Source organism: Gopherus flavomarginatus, chromosome 9, assembly GCF_025201925.1.
Source record: "Gopherus flavomarginatus isolate rGopFla2 chromosome 9, rGopFla2.mat.asm, whole genome shotgun sequence".
NCBI lineage: Eukaryota > Metazoa > Chordata > Testudines > Testudinidae > Gopherus > Gopherus flavomarginatus.
This window is the reverse complement of record NC_066625.1, coordinates 76,155,671-76,166,244: the sequence shown is the minus strand read 5'-3', so window position 1 is coordinate 76,166,244 and position 10,574 is coordinate 76,155,671.

The window sequence follows — 10,574 nt, the reverse complement described above, 5'->3', positions numbered from 1 at the left end:
TCCCATAAATTATTAATAACATATTTGTTCAAGGATTTGGCACTGTATCTAATATCTGATCTGATATATCAGATTGTCATAGTTAATGTTGCTTTTATTAAAGATGATTCTGGTAACATTCTTACTGCTGGAAGATATTTACATTTACTGAAAACATTCACATTTACAGACTAAATATTCAAAGTTTAGGAAGCTGGATCTCTGTCTGATTTTGGTGTATGCAAATAAAAAAATATGTACCACTAAGTTTCTAATTTGAAATACTGTCTCTAATACCACTTTTTCCCTCCAAAAACAAAACAAAAAAAAACCCCCTCTTTACTTTGTCTTCTGGTGCTTCTATTGCACATACAAGTTCTGCTTGCCTGAGTAGTTCACTTTGCCTAAACGGAACTACTTGTATGAGTCAGGTGAGCAGATGGTTCTGAATATCCTACAGTGCACAATATTATGCATTCCTTCTAAATGTACTAAAGTTTTTGTATGTTGTATTGTGAATTTCAGGGAAAGGAGTGTTTCTTATACTAGGCTAGGATCTTACAACTGTCTCCGTGTGGGGAGAACCTCACTCAAATCAATTATGGCTTGCATGAAGCCATTTGCAGGATTCGGGCCTTAGCAAGGGGAATGTTTGTGAGCTTTATGGTTCTTCCTCCCCCAGTGATACTCGTGGAAAACAAGAATAATGCAATCCTAAATATATAGCATAGAACAGAGGTGGGCAAACTATGGCCCGTGGGCCACATCCAGACTGTTCTGCCTGGCCCTTGAGCTCCTGGCGGGGGAGGCTAGCCCCCCACCCCTCCCCTGCTGTCACTCCTCCCCCGCAGCCTCAGCTCACTGCAAAGCCAGCACTTTGGCCTGCCACTCCTGCTGTTTGATAAATATTAGGAGAAGGAGGAAGAAGAGGTAGCTGGAGGACATGCAGCTGGGGGTCCAGTTATGCTGCAAGCCAGGACCTGTTTGAGACTCCACTGCAGTCCAGTCAGACCTAGCAGTTGAGCACAGGTGAGCTTGATGCAGGGGAAAGAAGTTTGAGCTAAGTGTATATGAGCAGTTCCCATTACAATAATGGTTTCCCCAACTTAATAGGATGCAGCTATTGACATTTTGTTAATTTGTACTAGAAAAGATATCAGTACAACAGAGGTAAAGTTATCTGCATTCTATTTCCCTGTAGATTTAGGTGAGGGGGGAGGGATATGGAGCAGTTCATTTATGTACACAAGGATGCCCCTTGAATCCTGAAAGATCTTTGAAACATTCATGTTCTTGGCAATCCTTTCACAAAGGTTCCTAGGGATGACAGCCTTATTATAATATAAAGATATACTCATCTCCTAGAACCTCAAGGTCATTGAGTCCAGCCCCCTGCCTTCACAAGCAGGACCAAGTACTGATTTTGCCCCAGATCCCTAAGAGGCCCCCTCAAGGATTGAACTCACAATGCTGGGTTTACCAGACCAATACTCAAACCACTGAGCTATACCTCCCCCCACCTCTGTGGTAGGATGCTTTCCCACACCAGTCAGCGATAACTTTGGAATACACCATTGTAATAAACAGGCTAGCAGAATATGAGTCTGAGCAGCTTTGGGATGCCAGCAGCAGCTGTGCTATCTGTGCCTTTGTTACACTCAGAAGTGAGATATCCACTAAAATCACCACTGCTTGTGGAAAATGGTACACATAATCAACGCAATTGCTCTATACTCATAGTTTCATGCAGTTGAACAATTCTTTCCTCATTTCCTTCATCCCTAGTAGGCCATACTTACCATAGCTGGTACTGTGAATGGTGCCATGCGAAGCGTCAATAAGCATGTTTTGTTAATAAGCATAAAACTTTAGGGGAGCAAGGAAAGGGAGTTCTGAATCTTAATTTTCACTTTCCATTGTGACTATACTGACAATGGTACCTTTCTGTGTTTTGTCTGTAGCTGCTGCTGCAGTGGCCTTGAAGGGATCCCCCTCCACACCTCCTGGAATGCCTGAACCAGATAAGGAGGAGAAAGAAGAGGTCTTGAGATGACACATTGAGCAAGATCCTACAAGCCAGTGCTTCATCAAACCATGAGCAGAGGGCCTGGAGGATGAATATTGCAGACTATATGGTGAAGGAAAGAGTGGACATGAGAGAGTTCCAACAGGAAAAGGAGAGGGAGATTCACCAGGACATAATGGGGCTTTTCCAGCAGCAAACACAGATGCTGCAGACTCTTGTGGACCTACAAGTTCAGCAATCACGGGTTCGCCCCCCACCCCTTTGCAATCCCTGGATAACTCAATTTTAGCACCTCCCTTAATCCCCCTCAATATTCCATGTGGCATCAGGGGTTGCGTCCCTCTCACGCCATACTGGGAAACAGTTAGGACAACCACAGTTTCACACATATTGACCAGTGAGAGCCATGCTTGCTGTAGGGGTGTCCCCAAAATGGATATTTCCCCTTGTTAAGTTCTGTTCCATGTGCTACAGAATGCCGGATGGTACTGAAAGCACCCATTTACACATTATTGTACAGCACTGGTCGGCAACCTTTCAGAAGTGGTATACCGAGTCTTCAGTTATACACTCTAATATAAGGTTTTGCATGCCAGTAATACATTTTAACTTTTTAGAAGAGTCTCTTTCTGTAAGTCTATAATATATAACTAAACTATTGTTGTATGTAAAGTAAATAAGGTTTTTAAAATGTTTAAGAAGCTTCATTTAAAATTAAATTAAAATGCAGAGCCCCCCGGACCTGTTAGCCCAAAACAGTTTAACTATGGTCTACACAGATCAGAAGATGGTCTATCTGCAGATCCCACCTCCTCCCGCATCTATCATCGGGTGATTTATTAAGACAGAGGCAGAATAAGATGTAACACACAAATATTTATTATGTCACTAGTCAGTAAACTAGACAAGGAACCCTTCAGACAATAAACAACATAAGCAACACTGTTAACACTCGGTTGTTAACAGTTACCAAAGCGTGAAGCTCAGAACCCTTAAACCCCCTTAACCTATAGATGTAAAACAAAGGAAAACCACAATGGATATTACAGTACCATATCCTGAAGACAGGGACACAATAACAAAAACTCAGGATACCAACAGGAATAGTGAAAATCAGGGGTGCTGGACACCAAACAGAAACTCAGCAACTGGGTATTCTTCTCCCTCTGAGCAGGTCTTCTCCCTCTTGGGTAGATCTTCTCCCTCAGGTAGGTCTTTGGTGCTTGCCCACGCAGTCTCTGCTTGACCTCATAGTCCAGTGCAAGTATGCGCTCACTAATGATGTGTAGCAGTTGAGTGCAAGTATGTTAATAGAGACCAAGAATCTAAAGTCCTATGAGTCCTAGTCTCTCTGGGGCTCCTGGCAGCTAGCTGAACTGTGTGGGACACTGGCTGCCACTCAGATGGACAGCCCTGAGTGACAGGTGTGCCACTGACTAAATAACCTGCAGCAGCTAGGCAGAGGATGGCTGTCACATGACTCTAACTGCCTTGACCTTTCCTCTCCTTGATTTGAAAAAGGCTGAAAGGGCACTAAATCATCTGAGGAGAAGGGTATCCAAGATGGAAGCTTAGCTGTCCTTTTACAAATCCAAGATGGACATTACATAAACCAGGTCAGAAACAGATTTTACCCAACAGACTGGTGGCCAGGACCCGGGCAGTGTGAGTGCCACTGAAAATCAGCTCGCGTGCCACCTTTGGCACACGTGCCATAGGTTGCCTACCCTTGTTGTACAGTATGACAACTAATAAGATCAGTGACAAACAGTGTAATAATCCTAAATGTACAGTGAGCACCACAAAATGAATAGGTGCATTGACAGTGATATATTCATAGATGTACACCACGCACCACACAATTCCTAATAGCCCTCAAAACTGCAGGGCCAGGTAGATCACAGTCCACCGTAACACATTACTGTGGCTTGCTGTTAAAGTGCTCCTTCAAAGCCTCCCTAAGCCCTATAGCTTTGTACTGAGCTTTTCTAATAGCCCTTGTGTCAGGCTGTTTGAACTCAGCAGATAGCTGCTTCACCTGCGCTCCTCCCCCCTTAGCTTCACAAGGTACTGTGCTGGACGCAACAGGTAGCTATAACCATTGGGATATTTTTTTCACTGATATCCAGTCTTATGAGTAAACAGTGCCAATATCCTTTCATTCTACCAAAAGTACATTCAACTGTCATTCTGCCCCTGCTGAGCTGGTTGTTGAATCTTTCTTTGATGCTGTTGTGGCAAGTATATGGCTTTATGAGCCAGGGAAGCAAGGGTAGACTGGGTCCACCAGGATCACTACTATCATTTCAACATTGCCAATGGTAATCCACTGGCTGGAAAAGGAAGTCCTGGCTTGCAGCTTTCTGAGCATTCCTATGTTCTTAAAGATGCAAGCATCCTGCACCTTCCCTGACTAGCCAACACTGACATGAGTGAAGCATTGCCGGTGACACACCACTGCTCGCATAATCATAGAAAAGTAACCCTTTTTGTTGACATTCTCTGTGGCAGGCTGGTCCAGTGCCAAAATAGGGATATGTGTGCTGCCTGTTGCTCCACTGCAGTTCAGGAAGCACGTTGCTGCAGCTCCATCCACTATGTCCTGCATTGCCAAGAGTCACAGTGCTGCATAACAAGAGACTTTCAATGGCCCCCACAGTGGATTTTCCACTTCCAGAACGTTTTCCCACTGACCAGAATCAATCCAAAATTACAAGTTTCCACAGTGCAGTCACCACTCAATTCTCTGTTGTCAATGCAGCTCTCATTCTGGTGTCCCTGAGCTGGAGGGCTGGGGTGAGTTTGGCATATAGATCCAGGATTGTGGCCTTGGAGTTTGTACATCTGAAAGTTTTGCAGTCACTCCTTGTCGGCCAAAACCTGCATTACAATGCAATCCCATCAGTCTGTGCTAGTTTCTGAGGCCCAGAAGCAGCACTCCATGATCGGCAGCTTCTCTGTGAATGCTACTAACAACCTTGAATTGGTTTTCACTAAGTAACACAGCAATGCTGGAGGATCATGCATCCTGTGCTTGCAGTGCTCATGAAAATAGTTCAAAGCTGTGAGCTTCTGTCAGAGATGGTGGATAACAAGCAGGGTCACATGGATGTGTGAGATTTTTTTTAAAAATTATTGGATATGGATGATGTTATGGGATGGAGAAAGTTGCTTGCTAGGAAGTTAACCTCTTGCTCCCAGTCCCCCTTGCACATTTATGACCCACCATGCATTGCTAAAATATCCTAAAAGACAATGTGTTGGACACAGACGAGTTGCACACTGGGATACATATCCATGGTGCATTGCGCTGTGCATCGACAAAAGCACCCCTGGTGAGTACGCGCACCATCAACATGGGGAGCCAAGTATGCATGCACACAAGCAATAAACTGTGGTGGCCAATATAACTTGCAGCAGCAAAAATTTGTAGTGTAAACATGACCTCAGTATCACATCAGGAGCCTTGAATCCATTTCACTCATGAAGTGAGAATACACACTAAGTAGATTGATTAGGTTTAGAGAACAGCTAGCCAGAGCCCAGATATAGGCTGAAGCTGCAAAATTCAGGACTGAATCCAAACTTCTCCAAAGTTAGGGCTGGTTGGGATCTAGCTCATAGTCTGAGCCAGCCATGAAACTCTGATTCAGACACTGACTTCTCCAAAATTCAGGGCTATACTGATCTGGAGTTTAGAGCTGGCTGCAGCTTTACAATTAACCATACACATACACACACAGTCATGCATTTTATTTATATAATGACATTATGACTTAACTGCATCCTGATGGACTAAACTGAGCTTTTGGGGGAAGTGCTGTGCCAGTTTTGTTGCTGGAATCCATTGGTTTCACCAGCTGGCACAAATTCCATGGATATAAATTCTGTCCGAGTGCTGCATTATTTCATCAGCTCCAGTAGGGCTAGACATTATCTTTAATCTCTGCAATGCTGTAGAATATCCATGTTGATGTTAGTCTCACTGTAAAATTTGCTTTTATTTGAACTGCAAATTTTCAGTGATTATACCTACATATTGATGACATAGATTCAGATGATCATGTTAGGAAAGAATTAGGGGAAATGAAAGTTGGATGAGGCCCACGCATCTCCCCTAGGGACTCCATTTGTAGTCTAATTTCCCATTCCAAGTTAAATTAATTTTAGAGTCTCAGTTTGGTTTTAGGTTATCTACAGTCCAGTTTTGGCACCCTTACTCAGAGTAAGGGGTACCTTACTTTGCAAGGAGTCCCATTGATTTTTAGTACGACTACTTGCAGAGTAAGTTACTACTCAATGGGAGTTAAGGTGCCAGAATGAGGTACATCTAATTATTAGCAGCTCTCCTTACAGAACACACACAATGTGGGGAGATTGTAAGATTGGGGAATTCCTGCAGTGATCACGTGAAAAACATCTATTAAAGCAGTCTGATGATATACATTAAACAAAAAAAAACCTTTCAGAGCTGTACAGCTGCAGGACACAACCCATTTATCAAAAGAGCAATCCAGGAAGGGTGGGCCTCTGCACATTTTGTACAGAGCACTTTTGATCTTAACAAAAACAGACCTAAGGGTTTTAAGGGAAGGTCTGGGAATCCTATTTATGTTGGACCATTCTTATCAATCTGGTATTCACAACTCTATAAAGTTCTTTGCAATTGCAAACCAGTCTGTGTCTACAAGCATGCTAGATTGTGTCTGGCCATGTTTGGGTGTGCAAAGAGAAGAGAAAGGCCACAAGGAACCACTTTGCCCCTCTGCCTACCCCTAGGTGCTAGCCTCATGAAATGGCTTGGAGGGAGAGAAGATGGAAACATGAGGTGGAGGCCATTAGAGCTCTCAGATTGGGTCAGCATAGAAAATGTATGATGCAGCCTTCCAAAGAGTGGCAGAGCAGTTTTATAGTTACATTTTCTTTTTAATTATATGTTTTTCTCTTCTCTGTTGCTGTGTGAAAGACCCACACTAACAGCAGGGGGAAACTGACTATATATGGGAAACAGTGACAACTATACACAAAGTTGTGTCAAATAAAAAAGGAGCACAAAATGAAACACACTTGTTTTCTTCTGATCTCTCTCAGTTAGAGTAATCTTAGATGTCATGTGCAGCAACAGGAACTAAACATATTTCAAAAATAACTGTGATGTTTAAGGTGCTGGTATTTTAATTTAATTGTATTTTTCTTATGTCCCATATAGAACTTTTGATTATACAGTGTGAAACTAAAGTTGCTCAAAATGTGAAAAATCAGGTCTTTAAAAAAAAAAAAAAAGAACACTGCTACTATGCCAAAAACTAAATACATAAAATTATTTTAAAATATGAAAAAATAAAACTTGTGCAAAGATATAATATTTGTGTTATTTGTATTTTGCTGACTGTCACAGTTACCAGTTTAACTACGCCTGTGACTCCTCCTGGCCTTGTTGAGTGCATCCCCAATCCAGGTCTCAGGACTTGGGCTATCATGGCTCTTGGGATGAAATCATGGGATTCTCCTGCTCTCAAAACAGGCTTTGAGTTGCAGTCCCTGGCGTATCAACCATGATTACTTCGGCAGGTCTGACTTGGGCTCTGACCCTGCCATTGTGTTCCCTCAGGGAGCAATGACAGTTGTAACCAGTGACTAGACAGCTTTCTTAAAGGAAAGTATTATTTATTTAGAATCAAAGTATTTAAAAGAAAACATCTTAAAAAACAAGGAAGCAGTCTACACACTTGCCAGTGTTTCCCTTAGGCTTACGATTTCCTGGATCTAGGAAGATCCAATTTCTTTCAGACTGCTCTGCAGACCCTCTCTCTGTGTCAGTTAGCCTGTCTTTCTGACAATCATCTCTGTCTCTCTCTCTCTCACACACACACTCTCTCTCTCTCCTGTCTTCTCCTGAAAAAGGCTTTTTAACTGTTTAATGTCATTTTGATCTCTACTTCCCAGCCTGGCAAAACAGCTGTGTAATTTCAAGCTGGATCCTAGTGCCATCGTCTTGTAATTGCCACTTCAAGTGTTTGGTCAGAGGTTAATTATCTGGGGAGCCATTGTGTTGCCTTCCTATTTCTTCTTCCCACAACCCCCTATTAAACTAGCTTAGTGCTTTCATTCAGAAAAATCTTATAATCTATACTCTATATATAATACCCTCCCTTCACTGACCAGGGAACAATTCATCAAATGGTTACAAGTATTCTTGCATTATTAAATAGCATCTCCATATCTGTCACACAGACAAATCAATCTTTCTTTCACAACATTTCTATTAAGCAATAAAAAAGTTCAAGTTTCTGCAATATGGAAGCCCAAGCTGATCTAGAGAAATTAATTTTATAACCCGATAGAAAGATTCAGGAAACAAAACTCCACCCAGCTAATTAAAGCTTTTCATTTTTGTTTTATTAAGCACAAGGAAAGGGAAGCATGAACGTGGCCAGAGAGAAGAGCTCACACAAGTGAGTCAGCCTGCCACACACTGCTAATCCATATCAAAAAGCATTTTTAATCCCTTCCAATGTAGCAAGGCAAGCAATTTTTAGCCTTGAGAGTGGTTTGAGCCTCAGATATGCTCAGTGGAATCTCTTGAAAGTCAAGCACTGCCACCTGATTTCCATGTCTGATAATCAAGCTAGGAAGCACAAAATAGGAGGTATGGTATCTTTGTTTACCAGTTTGTCGGACGGACTATTAAAAAATGTCCTAGAGTTACTCTTTGACCTCTGCAGCTGTGGAGCCCAGCAGATCTGCGGAGGCTCTCTTTGTAAAGATCTTTCTAAAGAGCTAATAAAGACACTGTTGAGTCATTTAAAAGTTTAATCTTAAACAATGTAGCTGCATCTATATTGGATCCTAAAAATGTAAAGACTGGATATTTAACTGGTGTAAATTGGTGTAGCTCCACTAGTCACTGGAGCTAAGCCTATTAATACCTATTGAGAATATGTCTTAACTTTATTTTAAAATGATGATCTTACCTAGAACTGCTATAATAACCACCATTGTCACTATGAAGAGAGGGTACATTGAGGGGTGAAGAACTGCCGTATTCTGGACACACACCCCACCAGCTCTGCAGCAACACTTCTTTTTTTTCCAGAACAGTGTGCATCCTGCTAACATAATTGCTCTCAGAATTGTTGTTCATCCTGCTCACATCACTCTCAGATAAAAATGATCAGGTGAGTCAAAAAGGCCAATAGGGCATTCAGTCAACTGCTGAAAATCTAAGCAAACAAATCTGTGGCAAGATCAATTGAAATCTGTGTCTACAATGCTTGCGCTCTATCTGGCTTGTGGTGCAGAATATATGGTGCTTACAGAGGCGCTGATGCAGCACATCAATGGGAAGAATTCAGTAGCAGATGCTTCAAGAGATTTATGCATGTCTAGTATAGAAATTAGAGGACATACTAAACAAATTCTCCCAGCTCTATGATTAGCAATAAACCAAATCACATGGCTTGGTCACGGTCATACATTTCATGTGCAGAGGAGCAGAACACCAACTGTCACTGGGGAGGAAAAATACACTGTAAAGGACAAACAATAATTTAGAATCAGAGTTTCAGCAATACACCGAAGGGCAACATTTGCTATTTTTGCCCATCCCCAATCCTGAGGCTAGTGAGCAGTGGTCCAGTCTTCTGGGGCAACTTAGAGAAGCCTAAAGGTTGTCTGCTTTAAATTGTGTTGGCTGCTAATGGCCCCATGGGACATTCCAGAAGCTAGGAATTGCCAGGATTGTAAAGATCAGCCATGTCCCTCGTGCTGGTAGCTGGGAGGAAAGGTGGTCTAGGAGATGCTACAGAGATTCTACCTAACCCAAAGATCTGTCTGCTTTGGCCCAGGAGGAATGGCACAAAGCAGACTTAATATAATGGAGAACCGGGGCCACAGAGTCTAGAGATGGAAAAGATCGAATAGGTTATCTACTAGTTTTTTCTGCCAGTGCAGAGACTAAACAGCTTCCAAGATGAGCTTTCAAAGCCTTCTTCAACTTTGGCCATCCTCAACAATTACCTAAGTTAAGATTTAAATAATAGGTGCTCATCTTGGTACAGAAAATATCTGGTTTTCCTGAGTATGGCTGGAAATATTTGAAAATATAAACTAACCGCTATGCCTACCTTCATGCCTCCAGCTTCCATCCCGGGCACATCACACGATCCATTGTCTACAGCGAAGCACTGAGGTACAACCGCATCTGCTCTGACCCCTCAGACAGAGACCAACACCTACAAAATCTCCACCAAGCATTCTCAAAACTACAATACCCACACGAGGAAATAAGGAAACAGATCAACAGAGCCAAACGTGTACCCAGAAGCCTCCTACTGCAAGACAAACCCAAGAGAGAAACCAACAGGACTCCACTGGCCATCACATACAGCCCCCAGCTAAAACCCCTCCAACGCATCATCAAGGATCTACAACCCATCCTGGACAATGATCCCACACTTTCACAGGCCTTGGGTGGCAGGCCAATCCTTGCCCACAGACAACCTGCCAACCTGAAACATATTCTCACCAGTAACTGCACACCACACCATAATAACTCTAGCTCAGGAAC